The sequence below is a fragment of the Ambystoma mexicanum genome, chromosome 4p (genome assembly GCF_040938575.1).
Source record: "Ambystoma mexicanum isolate Mex_15411 chromosome 4p, UKY_AmexF1_1, whole genome shotgun sequence".
NCBI lineage: Eukaryota > Metazoa > Chordata > Amphibia > Caudata > Ambystomatidae > Ambystoma > Ambystoma mexicanum.
In genome coordinates, this window is record NC_090927.1 from 767,492,816 (window position 1) to 767,519,339 (window position 26,524).

The window sequence follows — 26,524 nt, forward strand, 5'->3', positions numbered from 1 at the left end:
TCACCCTGCAAGTAACGACCACGTCCCCTACCGGATCCACCACGGCCACCACTGCAACATCTGGCACCAGTGGCAACCCCCGGCCAAGGAGGCAGAGGGGCACCAGCTTCACTGCCACCGAAGTTGGTGTCCTGGTGGAGCATGTCCTGGGGCAGTATGATGCCCTCTTCGGAAGGTTGCGCGCCGACAAGGAAGGACGGACTCGGATCTGGATGGACATCGTGACTGCCATCAACGCGGAGGAGGTGGCAGTCCGTGACTACGAACGTGTCAGGAAGCGCTGGGAGGACTTCAGGTGCAGGACCCTCAACAAGGCCCGGCGCCTCCTGAAGGCAGCGGATGCTAAGGGGCGCCGGGGCCACTTGTCGGAAGATCAGATGAGGGTCGTAGAACGCATATCCCCAGCGCTCCACATCCAGGTCCTTGAGAAGCAGACCCGTCTGGAGTCGAGCGGTAAGTGTACATGCATACTGATTGTAAGCTGTGCGTGTGGTGGTGTGCCAGGAGTGTGCAGGTTGAACATGTATTTTTATGTGGCCAAGTAGGGGGGGTGTACAGGGCCGTGAGGGTGACACATGCGAGGGGTCTCATGTGTGACACATGGATGGTGCTTGTGTGTGTGGGCTTGCATGGCACAGGATGTGGAGGAATGATTGTCAGGTGTGACATGGATGTCGATGAAAACACTGCGACAGTTGGCGGGGGTGTACACATGCATGCAAGTTTGGTGTTGTGTGTGCATGTGTAGTGTACTCCCTATGTTGCATGTGATGTGTGGATGACCTTTGGCTGCTCATGCTGTTGTATGTGAATGGATGGTGCTGGCTGTTGCAATATGGCTGTGGTATGGCTCATGTGTGCAAGTTGAAATGACGTGTGTTTTGGGGATTGTGATGCCATGTCTGAGGTTTACCAATGCCACTCATGTATAACTGTCATGTGTGTATGAGTCCATTTTACAGTGCCCTGATGCCTGTGTTTTCTTTCTCCCTGTCTGCAGCGTCAACTGATGAAGAGGGCGGAGAAGGTGCTGTGGAGCACAGCGGCAGGGGTCGCACCACCAGCCGGAGACGCAAGGCCCGGATCCCCTCCCAGGTTGTGATCTCGTCGGGGAGTGAGGAGTCCGGTGCCGCGTCCCAGGCCACAGCTGCCGAGGGGAGGTCCAAGAGGCGGAGGTTGGAGTTGGACTCCTCGGCAGCAGAAGGGGCAGCTGGGACCCCACAGGGCCCAACGGAGGAAGATGGCACAGAGTCATCCAGGTTGGTGGGGGGTTTGGTGGAGGAGGAGGCCGTGCAAGCGACAGTGGCGGGGTCTGGAGGTGGGGATTCCACTGGTGCTAGTGGTGCAGTGCAGGATCAGGGACAGGAGGCAGCACGGGCCGCCGCGGAGGTGCCTGTGTGCAATCCTGTCCCTGCTCCTGTCACTGCATCATCTTGCACCAGTGGGGATGCCTACCTCTAGACCCGTTCTCAGGGAGAGGATTGGCTTACAACACCTGGCCTTCCTCTCCCTGCGGATGTGGCTATCCTGCACCAGGTTGAGCCTGTCCAGGGTGGGGTGGCGTTGCGTCAACGGGCCATGCGAGCTGACCTGCAGTCTTTTCATGATGAGTCTGCACGTCTTCTCGCATGGCTCGTTGACCGCGTTGACCCACTGGGACAGCTCACCAGCGCTGGATTCCTCCGTTTCCTGGACCTTGTTCCGACCCCCTTCTCCACAGAACCCCCTATGCCCCAGTCGTCCTCCATGCCATCTTCCTACCCATGTGTCACCTGGGTGCCCTGTGGAGCTGCCTCCGACCGTGCGGCCAGGCTGGTGGACAACAGATCCCTGCCACAGTCGGGAGTCGGACGTCCAGCAGGGGTGGCCACATCAATGACTGCACCCCAGCTGGAGGAGGATGTGCAGGCACCATCGGACAGGGCACATGGACAGCAGCAGCTGCAGCAGCAGGAGGCTGTAGGTGGGAGCCACGATAGCTCGGGCCCTTCAACATCAGAGGGGCAGGCATCGGCCGGAGGGCAGGAGGACCCTGGACGGGAAGTGTCTTCCGTGTGGCAGCGGTTGGGCCACGCCATAGATGCGGAGCGGCGGCGGGCGGAGGAGGCGCGGCTCACGATGGTCAGGGCAGAGAACTCCATGCGGCGGGCCCTGAGGCGGGCCGAGTGCCTCGAGGCAATCCGCAGGGAGTTGGAGGTGAATATGTCGGCGTCCCTGCGGACCCTCGGGGCCATGGAACAGGACCGCCTCCGGGACATAGACGAGGAGTTTGATGATGCCCTGGACCGGAACACCACTAAGTGAGCCGCTGGACTGGCCCGCCGCCATTGTATATAGTTATTTAGTGATAGGTTTCCTTTATAGTTTATTTTTATTTGGAGTCGACGGACACTGCTCCACCTTTTGTATATAGTTCCATTTTAGATGGTTTTTTGGTAGGTTTCATTTCTTCTCTTGGGATGATGGACCCTGAATACTTTGTACATAGTTGGACTTTGGATTTGGATATTTTTTTTACTATGAATATTTTTTCCCATGGAGCAATGGTTTTCTATTTCTTTTTTCCCTTCATTTCCTTTTCATGGACTTGAACTTTGGAAGATATTTTTTTGGATTATCATTTATTGATTTTAATTTGAAAAGGGACAGTCAGCTTAATTTTGTTATTATTTTACTTGTGTATTTTGGTTAATTTTGATTGCCATTGCTGTTGTTTTTAATACATTATTTGGATTTTTTCATTCTTCAATGTGTGGTTTCATCTCATTGTTTTCATGCATGTCATGATATGGGTTTTCAGGTTCACTTGCAACCATTGTGTGTGTGTGAGACACATGTGTTGATTTACATTGTTTCCATTGGAGTAGTATCATGGGCACATGTAATACTTGGTTGTGTCTTTGGGCTGTGGTGGCTGGCCATGAGGCACATGCTTGAGGATTGTCAGGGCCTGTGGGCAGGGGGACATGAGGGGGGGCCTGGTGGAGGCTGCCCATGTTGGGTGGGGATGGTGGAAGACATGGGTGGGGGCCTGGTGGAGGGTGCCCCACACTGCTGGGGGGGTGGGGGTGGTGGGAGACATGAGTGGGGGCCTGGTGGGGGCTGCCCATGGTGGCTGGGGGGTGGGGGGGTGGTAGACACGGGTGGGAGCCTGGTGGAGGGTGCCCCTGCAGTGTTGGGGGGTGGGGGTGGGTGGGAGACATGAGTGGGGGCCTGGTGGGGGCTGCCCATGGTGGCTGGGGGGTGGGGGTGGTGGGAGACATGAGTGGGGGCCTGGTGGAGGCTGCCCCTGGTGGCTGGGGGGGTGGGGGTGGTGGGAGACATGAGTGGGGGCCTGGTGGGGGCTGCCCATGGTGGCTGGGGGGTGGGGGGTGGTAGACACGGGTGGGAGCCTGGTGGAGGGTGCCCCTGCACTGCTGGGGGTGTGGGTGGGTGGGAGACATGAGTGGGGGCCTGGTGGGGGCTGCCCATGGTGGCTGGGGGGTGGGGGTGGTGGGAGACATGAGTGGGGGCCTGGTGGAGGCTGCCCCTTGTGGCTGGGGGGTGGGGGTGGTGGGAGACATGAGTGGGGGCCTGGTGGAGGGTGCCCCTGCACTGCTCGGGGGTGGGGGTGCAGGTGGACATGAGTGGGGGCCTGGTGGAGGGTGCCCCTGGATGCTGGGGGGTGGGGGTGGTGGGAGACATGAGTGGGGGCCTGGTGGAGGGTGCCCCACACTGCTGGGGGGGTGGGCGTGGTGGGAGACATGAGTGGGGGCCTGGTGGAGGGTGCCCCTGGATGCTGGGGGGTGGGGGTGGTGGAAGACATGAGTGGGGGCCTGGTGGAGGCTGCCCCTGCACTGCTGGGGGTGGGGGTGGTGAGCGACATGAGTGGGGGCCTGGTGGAGGCTGCCCCTGCACTGCTGGGGGTGGGGGTGGTGAGCGACATGAGTGGGGGCCTGGTGGAGGGTGCCCCTGGATGCTGGGGGGTGGGGGTGGTGGGAGACATGAGTGGGGGCCTGGTGGAGGGTGTCCCTGGATGCTGGGGGGTGGGGGTGCAGGGGGACATGAGTGGGGGCCTGGTGGAGGGTGCCCCACACTGCTGGGGGGGTGGGGGTGGTGGGAGACTTGAGTGGGGGCCTAGTGGAGGGTGCCCCACACTGCTGGGGGGTGGGGGTGGGTGGGAGACATGAGTGGGGGCCTGGCGGAGGCTGCCCATGGTGGCTGGGGGTTGGGGGTTGTGGGAGACATGGGTGGGGGCCTGGTGGAGGGTGCCCTACACTGCTGTGGGGGGTGGGGGTGGTGGGAGACATGAGTGGGGGCTTGGCGGAGGCTGCCCATGGTGGCTAGGGGGTGGGGGTGGTGGGAGACATGGGTGGGGGCCTGGTGGAGGGTGCCCCACACTGCTGGGGGGTGGTGGTGGTGGGAGACATGAGTGGGGGCCTGGTGGGGGCTGCCTCACACTGCTGGGGGGGTGGGGGTGGGTGGGAGACATGAGTGGGGGCCTGGCGGAGGCTGCCCATGGTGGGTGGGGGGTGGGGGTGGTGGGAGACATGGGTGGGGGGCTGGTGGAGGGTGCCCCACACTGCTGGGGGGGTGGGGGTGGTGGAGACATGAGTGGGGGCCTGGTGGGGGCTGCCCATGGTGGCTGGGTGGTGGGGGGGTGGTAGACACGGGTGGGAGCCTGGTGGAGGGTGCCCCTGCACTGCTGGGGGGTGGGGGTGGGTGGGAGACATGAGTGGGGGCCTGGTGGGGGCTGCCCATGGTGGCTGGGGGGTGGGGGTGGTGGGAGACATGAGTGGGGGCCTGGTGGATGCTGCCCCTGTAGGCTTGGAGGGTGGGGGTGGTGGGAGACATGAGTGGGGGCCTGGTGGGGGCTGCCAATGGTGGCTGGGGGGTGGGGGGTGGTAGACACGGGTGGGAGCCTGGTGGAGGGTGCCCCTGCACTGCTGGGGGGGTGGGGGTGGGTGGGAGACATGAGTGGGGGCCTGGTGGTGGCTGCCCATGGTGGCTGGGGGGTGAGGGTGGTGGGAGACATGAGTGGGGGCCTGGTGGAGGCTGCCCCTGGTGGCTGGGGGGTGGGGGTGGTGTGAGACATGAGTGGGGGCCTGGTGGAGGGTGCCCCTGCACTTCTGGGGGGTGGGGGTGCAGGGGGACATGAGTGGGGGCCTGGTGGAGGGTGCCCCTGGATGCTGGGGGGTGGGGGTGGTGGGAGACATGAGTGGGGGCCTGGTGGAGGGTGCCCCACACTGCTGGGGGGGTGGGGGTGGTGGGAGACATGAGTGGCGGCCTGGTGGAGGGTGCCCCTGGATGGCGGGGGGTGGGGGTGGTGGGAGACATGAGTGGGGGCCTGGTGGAGGCTGCCCCTGCACTGCTGGGGGGTGGGGGTGGTGGGAGACATGAGTGGGGGCCTGGTGGAGGGTGCCCATGGATGCTGGGGGGTGGGGGTGGTGGGAGACATGAGTGGGGGCCTGGTGGAGGGTGCCCCTGGATGCTGGGTGGTGGGGGTGCAGGGGGACATGAGTGGGGGCCTGGTGGAGGGTGCCCCTGGATGCTGGGGGGTGGGGGTGGTGGGAGACATGAGTGGGGGCCTGGTGGAGGGTGCCCCACACTGCTGGGGGGGTGGGTGTGGGTGGGAGACATGAGTGGGGGCCTGGCAGAAGCTGCCCATGGTGGCTGGGGGGTGGGGGTGGTGGGAGACATGTGTGGGGGCCTGGTGGAGGGTGCCCCACACTGCTGTGGGGGGTGGGGGTGGTGGGAGACATGAGTGGGGGCCTGGCGGAGGCTGCCCATGGTGGCTGGGGGTTGGGGGCGGCGGAAGACATGAGTGGGGGCCTGGTGGAGGGTGCCCCACACTGCTGGGGGGGTGGGGGTGGGTGGGAGACATGAGTGGGGGCCTGGCAGAGGCTGCCCATGGTGGCTGGGGGGTGGGGGTGGTGGGAGACATGAGTGGGGGCCTGGTGGAGGGTGCCCCACACTGCTGTGGGGGGTGGGGGTGGTGGGAGACATGAGTGGGGGCCTGGCGGAGGCTGCCCATGGTGGCTGGGGGGTGGGGGTGGTGGGAGACATGGGTGGGGGCCTGGTGGAGGGTGCACCACACTGCTGGGGGGGTGGGGGTGGTGGGAGACATGAGTGGGGGCCTGGTGGGGGCTGCCCATGGTGGCTGGTGGGTGGGGGGGTGGTAGACACAGGTGGGAGCCTGCTGGAGGGTGCCCCTGCACTGCTGGGGGGTGGGGGTGGGTGGGAGACATGGATGGGGGCCTGGTGGAGGGTGCCCCACACTGCTGGGGGGTGGGGGTGGTGGGAGACATGAGTGGGGGCCTGGCAGCGGCTGCCCATGGTGGCTGGGGGGTGGGGGGGTGGTAGACATGGGTGGGAGCCTGGTGGGGGCTGCCCCTGCACTGCTGGGGGATGGGGGTGGGTGGGAGACATGAGTGGGGGCCTGGTGGGGATGCCCATGGTGGCTGGGGGGTGGGGGTGGTGGGAGACATGAGTGGGGGCCTGGCGGAGGCTGCCCATGGTGGGCGGGGGGTGGGGTGGTGGGAGACATGGGTGGGGGCCTGGTGGAGGGTGCCCCACACTGCTGGGGGGGTGGGGGTGGTGGGAGACATGAGTGGGGGCCTGGCGGAGGCTGCCCATGGTGGGTGGGGGGTGGGGGTGGTGGTAGACATGGGTGGGAGCCTGGTTGGGGCTGCCCATGGTGGCTGGGGGGTGGGGGTGGTGGTGGGAGACATGAGTTGGGGCCTGGCGGAGGCTGCCCATGGTGGGTGGGGGGTGGGGGTGGTGGGAGACATTGGTGGGGACCTGGTGGAGGGTGCCCCACACTGCTGGGGCAGGTGGGGGGTGGGAGACATGAGCAGGTGTGCAGGGTAGTCCCCTGTTTTGTGGGCTGCCTGCAGGGGCCGTGGAGGGTGTACAGGAAACACCTGTGAGGACCCACCCAGCCTAATCGCGTGTGTAACTTCCCGCGCACCCCTGTAATACACGTACCCAGCCAAATCGCGTGTGATGATTCCCGCGCACCCCTGTAATACACGTACCCAGCCAAATCGCGTGTGACAATTCACGCGTACCCCTATAATACACGTACCCTGGCTAATCGCGTGTAAAACTTCACGAGTACCCCTGTCATACACGTACCCAGCCAAATCGCGTGTGATAATTTCCGCGTACCCCTGTAATACACGTACCCTGGCTAATCGCGTGTAAAACTTCACGCGTACCCCTGTCATACACGTACCCTGGCTAATCGCATGTAATACTTCCCGCGTACCCCTGATATGAACGTTACCCGCTTTGCGTTCCTTGTTTGGCAGCCCTGTAAACTGGTCCAGGGTTGGCGCAGCCCTTTGCGATGATTTAGCGATTTTGATGGCTTTTCCTTGCGCGAGGGCGTTCTTGGGGGCGTTACTGGCGCTGCTGCAGGGTCACTGCGATACTCTGCGCCACGGCTGGTTTGGGAGCCTGAAATCCATGAATACGCTGTGCGTGGAATTCGGTTTTGGCGTACGCGCCTGGCGCAGACAATCGCACGCGGACACTCTGCGCCAGCCGCTTGTGACACTTTTCTGCGAAATTCTATGAATTACCCTGTAAATTGGGCAATCCTCACAGGCATCATCTCGGGACAGCGCAATATCAAGTGCTTTAGCAACTCAAACTCTTCACCACACAATCTACAATTTCTCAATTCTTCAGTGATCGCTAGTTTGGGTCCTATGACTTCAAGCGTTGGTAAACAGTTAAATCTGAATTTCAAGTCCCAGTCTCTGTATTTGGCTGATGGGATTTTTTTTATATACAGTTTGACATCACAGCCTGGTATATATTCTAGATCTCTTCCTCTGTATAGTTTTTCAGCCTGGTAAGATTGTGCATGTCAACGATAATGTACCTACTCCTTATAGTTTCCCTTTAGTGATTTTTCTGTGACAAGATCACTGATACCAAGCTGAGCCATAAAGGACTCGCATTTTTTCTTAAATGTACACAGGAGTGGGTTCTTTACTTTACTTTTCTTTACTTTACTGTGCATTTCTATCGCGACGCAGGTACCCGAGGGCTTAAGGGCGCAACCATATTACAATACAAAACAGACACAAAAAAAGGAAAAAAGATTAGAATTCAGATTCATGGATCGAGCGGTCAGTGGGTTAGGTCAGACTAGCAGAATAAAAGAGTTTTCAATTTCTGTTTGAACATATTTGTAGACTCGGTGGTCCTGAGATCTGATGGCAGGGCATTCCAAGCTAATGGAGTTACTATATTAAAAGCTCCCTTCAGGGCTTTATTGTTTTTCGCAGCGTACGGTTTTTAAAAGGTTAGTGTTGTTGGATCTTAAGGATCTCGTGCTCTGCTTTTTCACAATTATCTCTAACACATTTATGTGTCATAAGTAACATCCTAAAATGCACTCTGGCTTTGATGGCAAGCCAATGCAAGCTCTGTCTTGCCTCTGACACGCGGTCCTTCCGTCTCTGTTCTCTTAGCTTCATGTTGTACAAATAAAAGTCAATTGGCCTCATTACACGTTAGGTGGTAAGGGTTTACCGGTACCTGTAAGGGCACTGGTACCGGTAAACCCTTACCACCTTACTACGAGTTCCCTTTGCGGGACCCGACCTTAATGCCTGGTTTTACCAGCCGTTAAAGTAGGGTGCCGCAAAGGGACCTTGAAGCTAATTACGGTACCGCTATTTGCGGTACCGTAATTAGCGCCAACCCATTCCCATTAAGCCCTATGGGGGCAAAAATGGGAATGGGGAAGTGCCTTGGTGAATGGGGAATTACCGCCCCCGCTCACCTTGGAGCAGGGCGGTAATTCCGCCATCCACCAAGGCGGACACGGTAAAATACCGGCGGCAACCATGGCGCTAATAGCACCATGGTTACCGCCTACCGTGTAATGAGGCCCAATGTGAGGTTTCGCTGCTCTGGAAAATTTGAAGAAGACGGATAACATCTGCTTCATCTTTTGTGCCCACCTCAAGACTAAGCCCAGTTCTAACTGAATGACACTCACTGGTACCGAGCGTGGGAGGCCCAGACCGCTTTTCAAAATCCTACCTTCCATTCTGTCTAAGAATTTCCTATTATTAGTACTTAGTCATTCACAACCATATAACACTGTTGCAGATGTTTTTGCTCTATAGAACTCGATCATCGGTAGCAGCGAGAACTCACAAAACCCATGTTTAATTGCCTTTGACAGAGATATACAAGCTCCTACCTTCCCTTCAATTTTAAGTTCATCAACTCTTTTCCCCTGCTTATAGGAAAAAAAATATCAGAGGTAGCATATACATTCTACCTTCAGAATAGGTTCATCATTTATCTTCCATGTGTAATGTGTTTGTATTTTCCTCTTACTACAGATCATTATGTAGGGGTTTGCTGGGTTCACTGTCAAATGATTATAAGACAAGTACTTAATTATACCAGTTAAGCAGCGTTATAAGCCTGCGGGGGTGTAGTCTACCATCACCAGGTCATCAGCATATGCTATGTACCCTACTCGCAGACCTATCTAACGAGGTGCGTATCCTTCCCATGTACTTGTCTCCTCCCACATATCAGATAAGTACAAGTTAAAGAGAGTGGCTGCAATTATGCAGTCCTGTCATAATCCCCTTGTTGCAGGCCTATTCCTTGACAGGTCACCCCTGGTACTTAACCTCACTTTCGTATTATTGTCAGAGTGCAACATTTGATACAGTCCAAGCAAACCTTTGTCGATACCCCATCTCTCTATCTTTTCCCAAAGGCGAGCTAGATCTACGGTATTGAACGCTGCTGATAGACCGATGGCTGCAACATAAAGATTTTTCGGTTCTCTATCTTCAACTTCAGAGACACAGGCGTGAAGTGTCAATCCGCTCTGTATTGTGCCTACACCCCTTCCTAAACCCAGTTTGCAGGTTGTGCAAGTGGTTTTGCCCCTTCTGCTCAGTTTTGTAGTTCCCGTAGTATCAAAGAGGAAAACACCTTTATAGTAGTATCTACTAAAGGGATAGGGTCATAGTTCTTTGGTAATCCTCTATCTCCCATTTTATATATCAGGATCATAATTGCGTTGTGCCATGACGCAGGACAGATATCAGTTATGGCTATTTGCTCAAAGAGATTACAGAGAATATCAGCCCATAGGTTGGAGTTATTTTTTGTTAGCCTGTTTGTTACTCCATTTGGTCCGCTCGCTCGTGAGTTATTAAGCTTCCTAATCACTGCCTCTATCTCCTTAGTGTCGAAGCAGTAATCCCACATTGGTGGTTTTGCTACATGATACCCTCTCATCAATACACTCTCTTCATCACCACTGAATTTGGCCTGTGGAAAGTTGACCTAGTCCTGTTCTGAAAAACTAGTTTCTTGTGCAGGGGTCTGTGTTGTGCTTCTTCTGTTTAAGGTCCACCAAATAGACCGCATATTCTTTTTAATTAGGGTAGACATTATATCTTGATTTCTTTTTGTATATATTTTTGAACCTGACAATGTTTTAACCATAGTATATATTACTGCTTTAAAGATTTTATGGCTACCCTCTTAAGTTCCTCACTTTTTAGAATGTTCTTCTTCACTGACCTTATTTCTGCTCTCAACAAGCCTCTTCTCTTGACAACCTCCATGTCACAGTTAGCTCGTTTATCATCCAGCCATGCCTTTGATAGGGGTTGACAAACCTCCGCCCTTACATTGCCCAGTTTTTCTAGTAGCAATGGGAAAAGGTCTGGAGTAGCTACACTTCTTCTTTCACCCATAGGTAAGCCATACCACCATCTTGCCAGCCTTAGGTTTAGTATTTCCACATTGCGACTGCCCTGTACCAATCTTCCTTTTGCTCCTGCCCATGGAGTCCATTTTTACCCATGGAGCTTTTCTGACAAGGGCCAACAGCAGGATCGAGTGGTCACTTAAGTTGTTTTTCACAATTTTCAGTTCTTTTATCCTTTGAGGTTCGATGTTTTTTGTGAATATGTAATCAAGGGTTGAGGACGTCATGGCATAAGCCCACATCGCTACATCCTCTAGGTCACAGTCTTCATGTGAGTTATAGTGTGAAAATCCCAATCTAGACAAGAACTGCGACCACTCTCGCCCACTATTTTCCCTTCTCGAGGATAGCAACCTCACCTCGTCTAGTAAGAGCCCATCCAGATCTTCCATAACTATTGCAGTCACCTTGCACTTACAATTGAAATCACCCCCCATGATGATGCCACCCCCTTCCTTTTGTCAATCTATTAAGATATTTTCTATCTCATTCGTTATTTTCCCCAGGTCTCCACCTAAGGGATTATAATATATATTGATTATGAGGGTGGTAGATACTTTGCTGTCAATCTTATCAGTCATGCTAGTTACTAATAGACCACCATGGCAGGTTTTTACAAACTGAATAATTCTTGAGCTTCCGGCTCTCATGGCCATAATCAGTCCTTCCACAGAGGACCTTTTTTGCATTTTTAGCATTAATCATATACTCATCAAATACTGGTTTATTTCTTAGCCATTCTTGTAGGAGAATTATTTCAGCATCATAGAATAACTCACTGATGTCCACATGTAAAAAAGAATTATGACCCTTGTATTCCAGCTTCCGATTATGTATTTGTTCTATCTAGAAGTCGAGTCATTTCTTTGAACTTGTGGGCAGGTAGTGAGCGAGCCACCCCCAACTATACGAGGTTTCATCCTGATTGATTTGCCTGCATTGGTCAGAGTCAATTGTGCATACAACTTTGAGGTTGACTCGTGCCATATCCTGTCGTTTGTGACTCTTTGCCTTTAGCATAGTAGGCCTCTGAGCCATTCAGTAATAGTTCTTCCTGACATTCTATTGCCATATTTTCTACCAATTTGGTTGAGAAGTGAACCGCATATTTCCCTAGACGAGAAGGATCAAACATGTGTACAAATTTCATATCAGCTGAAGAGGTATTTTTTAGAAATGGCAAATAGGCTAGCAGAGCCAAAATGCTGCCTTTGTTAAGTGGAATGTTTCTATCCTCCTCAAATACTGATTATAAAATGATTGGACACACCCTTGGCATCTGAGTCGGCACCCCTCTGTTCTTCTTTCTCGGATGGTCTGTGCCGCATGTATCTGTACCTGCCCCTCTCCATACTTTCACCGGATGCTTAGCCAGACTGTCATTTAGAGGCTGATTCTTGCTATATAGTTGCACACTCCTTTGTTTCCGTGGTATCCTCTCAGCCTCATTTCCTTCATTATGTACATTGTTGTCTGAGCTCTTCCTTATTTTTCCTCTCAGAGAGCTTTTTCCGAGCCACTCCACTGGAACCTCAGCATGCCGTACCCTTTCCTTATGTTTTTTACCTTGACCCACCTTTGTCTCTGACTCTTCAACAATTATTACATCCTCTGGCTCTCTCCTCATTCTTAAGTTTGATGCTTTCCACATCTTCCTAAGAAATTTGCGTGATCCCCTATTTTGGGGGGTTTGGCCTCTTTTTTACATTCTTTGATTTCTTTTTCATTGGATTATTTGTGCCCAGCTTTATGTGACTCGGTTCTCTACGGCTCTCCACATGAAGCTTTGGTAACAACAGATCTCTTTCAACCATCGTCTTCGGGACCTTTCGCTAGCCTCCATTGCTAACTTTTCTTCATGATCTGTGGTCACTTTATTTCCATTGATCAGTGCCCACTGCCCACTATTTTTCAGATGATTTTTGATGTCCATGAGCATATTCATGTTTGGTTTTACTTCAATGGCGATGATGTCGTAGAGTCTTATGAATGATTGAAGTACAATATTCAATGCTGCCAACAAGGTCATAGTATCATTCAATTTGTGCAGTCCAACAGATGAATTGCCATGAAACGGGAGGGAAGACCGCTCGGCTGTCAGCAGTGTTGAGTCGATTGTTCTATTTACACTTTCTACTTTGTCCATGTTGTTATCAAGATCTGTATCAGGGATGAAAAAAACATCAGCTTGTTGAGTCTTGAAAATAGCGGGTATTAGGCTTAGACGCTCATTGATGCCTTCGGCCACTGTAATTTAATTTCCAGGCTGATGCACACATCTATCAGGGGGGCAATAGCTTGCACAGCACCTGAAAAATCATGATCATGTGTGACCTCAGCTGTCTCATTTGTACACCTGGTAGCCTGCATTATTCCACATGAGGCAGCCACTTGGCTATATAATTGAGCAGCTTTGGGCGGGAAATACTTTGTTAGTTGAGACTGAACATCAGTGATTATTATTTCACTGCATTCACCTGTTTTATCCTCTCCCTCTTTGTGAGCTAGTTCCATTCCCATTTCAACACTTCTCAAATTGTACCTTTTGGTTTTATCTTACCGCGCATAATAGGACACAAATTTCCAGTAATCTAGTTTGTTTGTCAAAGCAGCACGTTATGTCAATAGGTAGTCTTACTTTGTAAATTATTTTGCCACAAGACTTGCGCCTAGCAACAGTAAAACGCATGAAACAAGGGCATTCCCACCTTCTTGTTCGAGTTGCTGGAGAGCCTGTAGCCTCTCGAAAGATTCCCTCAAAAGCCACGAAGACACAAAACACCAAACAGTCAGCTTGGCACTCCGCTTCATAACATATACTATGAAACGTAAACAATTATCCATGGAAATAACATGGCCAGACGACGTATGTTTTACCTTGTATAGAAGGGGCTTACATGAGGATATGAAGGACAAACCTGCTCATATTCCTAGACCAGCTAACTTCGACCAGTAAATTCAAGTCACACTGCAAATAGATTGCAGGCTACAAGAAAGTCAATAAGAATGTAGAAAAAATCGTTCCTTGCTTAATTCCCTGCTGGAAGCGGCTTCCTCAGCAGATACGTCAGAACCAATGCAACTGAGCGCCGCAAGAGGACACCTGACAGACGAAGAATGACATCTTCGATGCATCAGAGGACTTTGCATGTATGGTGGGTCGGCTGGTCACTTGGTACATGCCTGTCCAGTAGTACCACCCAGGAAGCACGGACAAGCCAGCTCCTGGACCTAAATGGGACATTTGTCAGCCTTCGTGAATTTACCTAATACAGCCGTTTTGGTACTCACAGATCATTATCTTTAGGAAATAATGAATGGGAGACCACTGTTTAAGTAGATACTGGGGCAGCTGTTCTCTTTTTGGACCAGGAATGTGCGAACCGCATGCAGATCGCTCGAGAACTCAAACCTCAGGTGCTGCCTGTTGAAGGGTTGAATGGAACACCCTTATCTAATGATCCCATCATTGGAAACACTACTGAAATGGTTTTGAGGATTAATAATCATGTGGAAAAAATGACATTTGATCTTATTCGAGCAGCACACTTGCCAGTAATTGTAGGTATACCCTGTGTACTGTTTTATGAGAAGGTGGGGGTGCGCATGGCCTAGCGCTGCAGCAGCGCACAACACAAACACCCAAACACCAGGATTTGTTGCAGTAAACTAACTTTATTCGTGCACGATGCGCACGCATCATTTTGGGGCCGTGACCCTTGATTTCCATTGGTCTGTCATTATGGCAGTGGTATCTTGCAATGCTACATCCTGGTTGCATTAACATAATCCCTACATCAATTGGAAGGCACACACTTTATTTTTGGGCTCTGAGTATTGTGTTTCACATTGCCTAGGGACCCAATTATCCAAGACAATAACAACATTGCAGAACACGACTGATCCATTCACATGGAAAGTGGTAGCCATTGTTATCCCTCAGCAATATGAAGCGTTTCAGGCAGTTGTCGAAGAAGAAGCACCTACCTCTCTGCCACCACATCGAAGAGAAGACTGCACCATCAAATTATTACCTAATGCTGTGGTTCCATTCAGTAGGATGTTTCTCTTATCTCCACCTGAGAAGAAAGCCATGAAGGATTACTTGGATACTAGCTTCATGTATGTCTTTATTTATTTATTGCATTTGTAAAGTGCACACACACTCTGAGGCATCAGGTCGCTGAGGTTACATGTAGGCCGGAGGTGGACAAACACAGTGATGAATTTAAACGAATACAAGGCAGTTACATACAGAATGACAGTGTGTATTTCAGATACTAATACTCAGAAATGCAGCCAAACAGAGCTAACCTTTGGCAAATCCTACTTTAGTTCACTATAGGGGTGGTTGTCAAACAGAGAATTTTCCCAATGGAGTGTGGCTGCCACAATTATTTTAATCAGACAAAGGAAAATATTGGGATAGTTCTCAATGCGCCAGCCTAAAAACTCCATCAATTTGTGAAATCAAGTTTTTTTTTTTTTTTATTTGATTTAGCTGTAAAAAAACAGCCTTTCAAAAAAAGAACATACAATAAAATATGCATCATAAAAGTTGAAACGTTGCACAAAATGGAACATAACAAAGAAATCAATCATTACATATGAGTTTGTTACATTCTTCGGATAAAAAGTGCAACATAAACCTTGGTGAATATTAAAATTTCATTTGATTTTAAACTGCCTGATTTACATGCTCCCTGTAGTTATCACACTAAATTCTGCATGTTGGGAGATCTCTACCATATTTCACCTTGCCCGTTATTATCTCAAGATCTCGTCCTTGAATTTATTAGATGTCTGGAAATATGTTTTGAACCATCTTTTCCCACTCAGTTACACATTTTCCAGCAGACATATGTTAGTACCATCTTTCAGCTTTAGTGCCTCCACAAACATTAATATAGCTAAGTTTATTTTGACCAATTGGCTATGATATAATTTATCCCATAACACATCATGGTCAGTGATAACCTGGTTCTCAAACAAATGTTTAAAGAAAGTACATCTCTTTCCAATAAGTGCAGGACATACAGCAATTAGATGTTTTAAGGATTCAACTTGTCCCGCCTCCTTGCAAAATCTGCAATCCCCATTAGTAGTCAACTTTCACATAAATCGTATTTCATTTGAAGGAAAAACATTCAATCTTATTCTCAGATAATTAAATCTGCTTTTGGGATTGGGACATTTGATGAGGTATTGCTCTATTTTATGTACTTCTTTCACAGCAAATGAATGACATCTGAAAGTTTTTAATTTGGCACATGCATTTCTAGTCTCAATCCAATCGCACATCCATAGTTTTTTCTTTGCTCTTTCTGGATTATTTACCAGAAGCTCATCATCAATACCTGCCTCTGTCATAGCCAAAAGACACCACTTGCGCCACTTGGCGGTGTTCATATTATCAGTATTCAGCATGTGTTTTCCCATCAAGTACATCACACCATCATCTTCAGAGGCCATCACATACTTACGATACAGACTCAACATTTTCCAGAGATATATTGCATTTAGTGAAACCAGGCCCAATTCATGTCTTATCAGACACACCAAAGCTGAGGTAGGGAGGCCACATATCGACTTCCAGCATTCGCCTTCCATTTTAACCCATATAGATTTTTTCATAACTGCTTTGGTTTCTGATGCATACGTCACTATGGGTACAACTTTTTGTTTGTAAAAAATTACAGCAGGCATCAAAGAAAATTTGCCGTATTTGGCTTGTATTATCTTAGATTGATTTATTCCCGTTTTAAGTTTTTCTTTCAACACTCTGTAATATGGATTATCAGCTGCATCATTATTAAATTGGATGCCTAGATATTTGTACTCTGTAACTATTTCTATCTCTATGTCTTGTATTGCCCATCGATATTTTGCATGGGGGGTTTTTCTTTTGGAGCTTTGTATCATGATTTTACATTTCTATTGATTTATTGTTAATAAGTTTGCGTCTACGTATCCGCTCAAAGAATCAAGAAGGTTGTGCAATCCCACAGGAGTTTTGGCCAAAAGTACCAGATCATCCGCATAGAATAACCAAGGTATTGGGTGATCACCAATTCGCGGAGCATCAGCTCTGCAGTTCAAAAATTCATGCCGGACAGCTGCCATAAAAAAGTTAAAAAGGGTGCTGGCCAGAATACAGCCCTGCTTGAGACCTCTGTGAGTCAGAATGGGGTTGGATAAAGTTCCATCTGAGGCCAATCTGATTTGCACCGTGGTGTTCGTGTGCAATTCTTTAATCCAGAATACAATATATTCAGGACAATTTGCCTCACAAAGTTTTTTCACCAGCAATTTCCTGCACACGGAATCAAAAGCCGCTTGGAAGTCAATAAAGGCCAGATAGATGGATTGACCTTTTATCTGTTCTTGTTTTTTTATGACTTCTAATATGTGCAGGTTAATTGCCGTTCCCATACCCGGCCTAAATCCCGTTTGATGTGGGTCTCTCAACTGTACCTCATTCAGCCATACATTCAGGTCTCTCAACAGCAATCTTGCAAAAATTTTGCTTGGAATATCTAATAAAGAAATGGGCCTGTAATTGGCAGGTTTTTCATGATCTCCTTTTTTATAAATAGGTATGGTTATTGCTTTTTTCCAAGAGCAAGGTAAAATTCGCGTTCTTATTATTTTCAAGAAAATAGTTAGAAAAATTTTGGCCCAAGCCATAGGATGTTGCTTTATCATAAAATTCGACAAACCATCTGGCCCTGGCGCACGAGAGATTGACAGTTTAGAGATCTGAAACAGTATGTCATCGATGTCAAAGGAGAGGTCCTTAACGCGAGACTTAGCAGGTCCCGCGATTTCCCCTTTTAAATTTGTATCAGCATACAGAGATTTATAGAAGGACGCCCATACTTCCTGAGGTATGGGATTTAATTGATGGATAAATTGCTGTTTAGACTGCTTATAATTCAATAAGGACCAGATTCTGGATGAGTTCTTAGATTTTAATTTGTCTAGCATGTTTTCCGCATCCTTCTGATATAAAATCGCATGTTTCGATCTCAGCCAGTTTTTATATTTACATTTTAAAGCTCTGAGTATATTACTCCTATCACAATGGTTTAAATTCATCACGTGCCTTCTATCTTTTCTATATTGGGCCTTCCGAATTGCAACTTCATAATCATATGTGTGCATAAACTTGATGCCATTTGTTTTTAAATTATTTCTTTTAACAGCAAAAATTTGCATTTCTTCCACATAAGACTGAGTATCAGTTTGACAATTCTTCATTCTCTTCAACTCGCTCGTGATCAAGTTATGATTTAGCATGTGTAAGGATTTTGGACACCATTTAAATCTATTCATCCCATAGTTCAAGGACATATTCGTTGCCAAGGATTTTTCGTAGTGTTTCTCAAAGACGGACCATGACCAACTCATGCATTGAATATCGTGATCACTAACATGTTGGGGGAAAATAGAGAAATTCGTTATGCTCTTGAACAATTGCTCATCTACAAATGTATAATCGATCATGGCTGATTGCGCACCTCGGTGCCAGGTGATATGTTGGGGAATATCCCCCCTTATGGCACCGTTTAGCTTACATAAGAGACGTTCTTCCATTAATGCATTCCATTTTTGAGCAGCCGTGGATATGCATTTCCCCCCTCGCGCATGACATGTTATGTTAAGATCTCCCGTTACAATAACATGATCACAAGTAGGATCTAGATAGATTACATTCAAAAGATTCTCAAGGGCAGTGAAAAATTCATAATCAGTGATGGCTGCATGGTTCCAGTAAATGTTTATCAAACCTATAACCTTGGAATCTATTATTATCCTCACCAACTGCAAAAAGCTATTGGGGGAAACCCATGATTCTAATTGAGTGTACGGATTGGTTTTTATTGCTACCATTAGACCAGCCATGGGTCTACCCTTGGGAGGCATAATTGCTGGAATCAAGGTTATAATGTGATTATCCCAGATTGGCGCATATTCTAGCCATATCTCTTGGAAAGCCAAGATGTCAAATTTTTCCAATATGCTGTCATTGCTTTTTAACAAATGATTGAACCCTCTCGTGTTCCATGATGATAGAGAGATAGAGATTGATTGCTGGCATAGTTAGTTTCTACATGGTCTCTCCTCTCTATCATTTTGCACTCTTTAATTTTCAAAGACTGACTCTGGTTGACGATTTCTAGAATGATATTGCACGTCTACAACGGATTTAGATTGATATTGATTTCTGATTGCAGATATTTGTGGAGGATCAGTCAAGGTGTTATTTAGCAGAATGAAACCCAATTCATATACATCCATTCTTGCTTGCCATAATGCGTTTTTTATAAAGCCTGACTTCATCCACAGCTTTACGACAGAAAGATCAGTTGGATGTAAAAACTCTATTTGCTCGAAATCTGCCGAACATATACCTTCTAGAGCCGGTACATCTGCAAGAATATTCATGACTGATTGTCTATTAAGATTGAATGCATGGAACGGATGCGAGCGGCACTGCAAGATTAGGTGGTGTGCTGTCACAGTTTTTCTTGGAGTTCTCAAGGCCCCTTTTATAAGTGAAGTCGACTTGAGATCTATTTGATTTGCTGGTTTATTGGGATACGCAGAAGCACCCATTGTGTTCAACATGTTTTTTTCCATAGAGACCTTAGTATTTGTGTTATTTACCATGGAAACAATTTTTTGAATCGATTTCTCTATGTCTTCTTTCCATTCTTTCAATATTACTGTGTCCACACTGTTCAATTTTGCAGGCTCTACTGGCAAGGGTTCTCCGCAAAATGTCATTTCTACAGACTTTGGTTTGGTTGTCAAGTCATCCTCTTGGGAGCCTATATCATTCACCAAAGGAGCTGATGCCACTGATTTCTGCATAGAGACATTTTTATTGACCTGTTCGCTCATCAAAACCAAACTGTCCAAAGGTTCGTACATCAAGGACGCTGTTCTGGCCAGTTTGGATTGACTAGCTTTAAACAATAACATGTCACGATATTTGTTAGCGATATTTTTTCGAGCCAAAGTGATTGCAGAGTTTGGTTTAGATAATGACTGTATGAATTGTCTAGTTCCAGTGATCTTGGAGTTGGGAATGGATTTGACGTTTTTAGATTTTTTATAGCATTTGGTATCAGAATGTGTGCTTTTTTAGGTTGTTTTTCAAATATATGATAAGTCGACCCCTTACTATCTGAATCAGGGTCTTTTACAATTTCAGCAGCTTTAAGTTGTTGGCAGACCTCACTAGAGGAAGGGGGTAGAGTATTAGTATACTTCAATTTTGCCTTGCTTTTCTTAGAACATCTCTGTCCAACAACACATTTCTCCTTTATATTGCTTCCCGACACAGAACTGGGTTTACACATCTCACATTTATTCTCTGTCACTTTTATATCAGTTTTTTCCACCAATCCATTAGATTGAACAGGTATTTTTGCTTTCCCTGTCTGGTGTTGTAATACAATTTGTTGAAACAAGCCCCCAAGAACACATGGGCTACTGTCCCGTGTTCCCACACGTGTCCTGATGAAAACAGTACATCCCATGTGTGGGTGCACCTACCTGGCCGCCAAGGGGAAAGCCTAAAACACAAGTAATCCCAAGTCTGTTTTCAGACCAGAATTTGAGACGCTCTGCCGACCGGCACAACATACAGATATGGCCCTCGGGTGTCCAAGCCACCGGAGAAAACAGGGAACCCCATGCATTTCCGAAAAGAGGACACCCGTGGGAATCCACAGAGGTATGATATGCCCAAATCGCCCCAGAATTTATTACCCAGATACCCCCGCAAAGTCCAAAATGTGGGGAAAAAATGCATTTTCCACACATTTCTCTCGGCTCACTCATCATAACATGCCCCAACAACACATGGCCGACTGTCCCGGGTTCCCACATGTGTCCCGATGAAAACGGTACCTCACATGTGTGGGTGCACCTACCTGGCCGCCAAGGGAAAACCCTAAAACACAAGTAACCCCTAGTCTGTTTTCAGACCGGAATTTGAGACACTCTGCCGACCGGCACAACATACAGATATGGGCCTCGGGTGTCCAAGCCACCGGGGAATACAGGGAACCCCATGCATTTATGAAAAGAGGACACGTGGAGGAATCCACAAAAGTATGATATGCCCAAATCGCCCCAGAATTTATTACCCAGATACCCCCGCAAAGTCCGAATTGTGGGAAAATAACGCATTTTCTGCACATTTCGCTCGGCTTACCCATCGAAACACGCCCCCAACAACACATGGCCTACCGTCCCGCATTCCCACAGGTGTCCCAATGAAAATGGTACCTCACATGTGTGGGTGCACCTACCTGGCCACCAAGGGGAAAGCCTAAAACACAAGTAACCCCATGTCTGTTTTCAGGCCGGAATTTGAGACCCTCTGCCGACCAGCTCAACATACAGATATGGGCCTCGGGTGTCCAAACCACCGGGGAATACAGGGAACCCCATGCATTTCTGAAAAGAGGACACCCGGGGGAATCCGCAAACCTATGATATGCCCAAATCGCCCCAGAATTTATCACCCAGAAACCCCCGCAAAGTCCGAAATGTGGGGAAAAAATGCATTTTCCGCACATTTCGCTCGGCTCACCCATCGAAACACGCCCCAAACAACACATGGCCTACCGTCACGCAATCCCACAGGTGTCCCGATGAAAATGGTACCTCACATGTGTGGGTGCACCTACCTGGCCGCCAAGGGGAAAGCCTAAAACACAAGTAACCCCAAGTCTGTTTTCAGACCGGAATTTGAGGTGCTCTGCCGACCGGCACAACACAAAGATATGGGCCTCGGGTGTCCAAGCCACCAGGGAAAACAGGGAACCTCATGTATTTCCGAAAAGAGGACACCTGTGGGAATCCGCAGAGGTATGATATGCCCAAATCGCCCCAGAATTTATTACCCAGACACCCCCGCAAAGTCCGAAATGTGGGGAATAAAAAACATTTTCCGCACATTTCACTCGGCTCACCCATCGAAACACGCACCCAACAACACATGGCCTACCACCCCACGTTCACACAGGTGTCCCAATGAGAACGGTACCTCACATGTGTGGGTGCACCGACCTGGCCGCCAAGGGGAAAGCCTAAAACACAAGTAACCCCAAGTCTGTTTTCAGACTGGAATTTGAGACGCTCTGCCGACTGGCACAAAATACAAATATTGGCCTTGGGTGTTCAAGCCACCGGGTAAAACAGGGAACCCCTTGCATTTCCGAAACGAGGACACCCATGGGAATCCGCAGAGGTATGATATGCCCAAATCGCCCCAGAATTTATTACCCAGACACTCCGGCAAAGTCTGAAATGTGTGGAAAAAAACACATTTTCCGCACATTTCGCTCAGCTCACCCATTGAAACATGCCCCCAACAACACATGGCCTACCGTCCCGCGTTCCCACAGGTGTCTCGATGAAAACGGTACCTCACATGTGTGGGTGCACCTACCTGGCTGCCAAGGGGAAAGTCTAAAACACAAGTAACCCCAAGCCTGTTTTCAGACCGTAATTTGAGACGCTCTGCTGACCGGCACAACATACAGATATGGGCCTCAGGTGTCCAAGCCAGCGGGGAAAACAGAGAAACCCATGCATTTCCGAAAATAGGACACCTGTGGGAATCCACAGAGGTATGATATGCCCAAATCGCCCCAGAATTTATTACCCAGACACCCCCGCAAAGTCCAAAATGTGGGAAAAAAATGCATTTTCCGCACATTTCGCTCGGCTCACCGATTGAAACACGCACCCAACAACACATGGCCTACCGTCCCGCGTTCCCACAGGTGTCCCAATCAAAACGTACCTCACATGTGTGGGTGCACCTACCTGGCCGCCAAGGGGAAAGCCTAAAACACAAGTAATCCCAAGTCTGTTTTCAGACCGTAATTTGAGATGCTCTGCTGACTGGCACAACATACAGATATGGGCCTCGGATGTCCAGGCCACTGGGGAAAACAGGGAACCCCATGCATTTCCGAAAAGAGGACACCTGTGGGAATCCGCAGAGGTATGATATGTCCAAATCGCCCCAGAATGTATTAACCAGACAGCCCCTCAATGTCCGAAATGTGGAGAAACAAAACGCATTTTCCGCACATTTCGCACGGCTCACCCATCGAAACACGCCTCCAACAACACATGGCCTACCACCCCGCATTCCCACAGGTGTTATGATGAAAACGGTACCCCACATGTGTGGGTGCGCCGACCTGGCCGCCAAGGGGAAAGCCTAAAATACAAGTAACCCCAAGTCTGTTTTCAGACCGGAATTTGAGACACTCTGCTGACCGGCACAACATACAGATATGGGCCTCGGGTGTCCAAGCCACCAGGGAAAACAGGGAACCCCATGCATTTCCGAAAAGAGGACACCTCTGGGAATCCGCAGAGGTATGACATGCCGAAATTGCCCCAGAATGTATTACACAGACACCCCCGCAAAGTCCAAAATGTGGGGAAAAAATGCATTTTCCGCACATTTCGCTCAGCTCACCCATTGAAACATGCCACCAACAACATATGGCCTACCATCCCACGTTCCCACAGGTGTCCCGATGAAAACTGTACCTCACATGTGTGGGTGCACCTACCTGGCCGCCAAGGGGAAAGCCTAAAACACAAGTAACCCCAAGTCTGTTTTCAGACCGGAATTTGAGACGTTCTGCCGACCGGCACAACATACAGATATGGGCCTCGGGTGTCCAAGCCACCAGGGAAAACAGGGAACCCCATGCATTTCCGAAAAGAGGACACCTGTGGGAATCCGCAGAGGTATGATATGCCCAAATCGCCCCAGAATGTATTACCCAGACACCCCCGCAAAGTCCGAAATGTGGGGAATAAAACACATTTTCCGCACATTTCGCTCGGCTCACCCATCGAAACACGCACCCAACAACACATGGCCTACCATCCCACTTTCCCACAGGTGTCCCAATGAAAACGGTACCTCACATGTGTGGGTGCACCGACTTGGCCGCCAAGGGGAAAGCCTAAAACACAAGTAACCCCAAGTCTGCTTTCAGACCGGAATTTGAGACGCTCTGCCGACCGGCACAAAATACAGATATTGGCCTCGGGTGTCCAAGCCACCGGGGAAAACAGGGAACCCCATGCATTTCCAAAAAAGAGGACACCCATGGGAATCCGCAGAGGTATGATATGCCCAAATCGCCCCAGAATTTATTACCCAGACACCTTGCAAAGTCCGAAATGTGGGGAATAAAAAACATTTTCCGCACATTTCGCTCGGCTCACCCATCGAAACACGCACCCAACAACACATGGCCTAACATCCCACGTTCCCACAGGTGTCCCAATGAAAACGGTACCTCACATGTGTGGGTGCACTGACCTGGCCGCCAAGGGGAAAGCCTAAAACACAAGTAACCCCAAGTCTGTTTTCAGACCGGAATTTGAGACGCTCTGCCGACCGGTACAAAATACAGATATTGGCCTCGGGTGTTCAAGCCACCGGGGAAAACAAGGAACCCCATGCATTTCCGAAAAGAGGACACCCATGGGAATCCGCAGAGGTATGATATGCCCAAATCGCCCCAGAATGTATTACCCAGACACCTTGCAAAGTCCGAAATGTGAGAAAAAAACGCATTTTCTACACATTTCGCTCAGCTCCCCCATCGAAACAAGCACCCAAGAACACATGGGCTACTGTCCCGTGTTCCCACAGGTGTCCCGATGAAAACAGTACATCCCATGTGTGGGTGCACCTACCTGGCCGCCAAGGGGAAAGCCTAAAACACAAGTAATCCCAAGTCTGTTTTCAGACCAGAATTTGAGACGCTCTGCCGACCGGCACAACATACAGATATGGCCCTCAGGTGTCCAAGCCACCGGAGAAAACAGGGAAACCCATGCATTTCCGAAAAGAGGACACCCGTGGGAATCCACAGAGGTATGATATGCCCAAATCGCCCCAGAATTTATTACCCAGATACCCCCGCAAAGTCCAAAATGTGGGAAAAAAACGCATTTTCCGCACATTTCTCTCGGCTCACCCATCATAACACGCCCCAACAACACATGGCCGACTGTCCCGGGTTCCCACAGGTGTCCCGATGAAAACAGTACCTCACATGTGTCTGTGCACCTACCTGGCCGCCAAGGGGAAACCCTAAAACACAAGTAACCCCTAGTCTGTTTTCAGACCGGAATTTGAGACACTCTGCTGACCGGCACAACATACAGATATGGGCCTCGGGTGTCCAAGCCACCGGGGAATACAGGGAACCCCATGCATTTATGAAAAGAGGACACCCGGGGGAATCCGCAAAGCTATGATATGACCAAATCGCCCGAGAATTTATTACCCAGACACCCCCGCAAAGTCTGAATTGTGGGAAAATTACGCATTTTGTGCACATTTCGCTCTGCTCACCCATCGAAACACGCCCCCAACAACACATGGCCTACCGTCCCGCATTCCCACAGGTGTCCCAATGAAAATGGTACCTCACATGTGTGGGTGCACCTACCTGGCCACCAAGGGGAAAGCCTAAAACACAAGTAACCCCATGTCTTTTTTCAGGCCGGAATTTGAGACCCTCTGCCGACCAGCTCAACATACAGATATGGGCTTCGGGTGTCCAAGCCACCGGGGAATACATGGAACCCCATTCATTTCTGAAAAGAGGACACCCGGGGGAATCCGCAAAGCTATGATATGACCAAATCGCCCCAGAATTTATTACCCAGAAACCCCCGCAAAGTCCGAAATGTGGGGAAAAAATGCATTTTTCCGCACATTTCGCTCGGCTCACCCATCGAAACACGCCCCGAACAACACATGGCCTAACGTCACGAAATCCCACAGGTGTCCCGATGAAAACGGTACCTCACATGTGTGGGTGCACCTACCTGGCCGCCAAGGGGAAAGCCTAAAACACAAGTAACCCCAAGTCTGTTTTCAGACCGGAATTTGAGACGCTCTGCCGACCGGCACAACACAAAGATATGGGCCTCGGGTGTCCAAGCCACCATGGAAAACAGGGAACCCCATGTATTTCCGAAAAGAGGACACCTGTGGGAATCCGCAGAGGTATGATATGCCCAAATCGCCCCAGAATTTATTACCCAGACACCTTGCAAAGTCCGAAATGTGGGGAATAAAAAACATTTTCCGCACATTTCGCTCGGCTCACCCATCGAAACACGCACCCAACAACACATGGCCTACCATCCCACGTTCCCACAGGTGTCCCGATGAAAACGTTACATCACATGTGTGGGTGCACTGACCTGGCCGCCAAGGGGAAAGCCTAAAACACAAGGAACCCCAAGTCTGTTTTCAGACCAGAATTTGAGACGCAATGCCAACCTGCACAACATACAGACATGGGCCTCGGTGTCCAAGCCACCAGGGAAAACAGGGAAACCCATGCATTTCCGAAAAGAGGACACCCGTGGGAATGCACAGAGGTATGATATGTCAAAATCGCCCCAGAATTTATTACCCAGACACTCCCGCAAAGTCTGAAATGTGGGGAAAAAAACAAATTTTCTACACATTTCGCTCGGCTCACCCATCGAAACACGCACCCAACAACACATGGCCTACTGTCCCGCGTTCCCACAGGTGTCCCAATGAAAACGGTACCTCACATGTGTGGGTGCACCTACCTGGCCGCCAAGGGGAAAGCCTAAAACACAAGTAACCCCAAGTCTGTTTTCAGACCGGAATTTGAGACGCTCTGCCGACCGGCAGAAAATACAGATATTGGCCTCGGGTGTCCA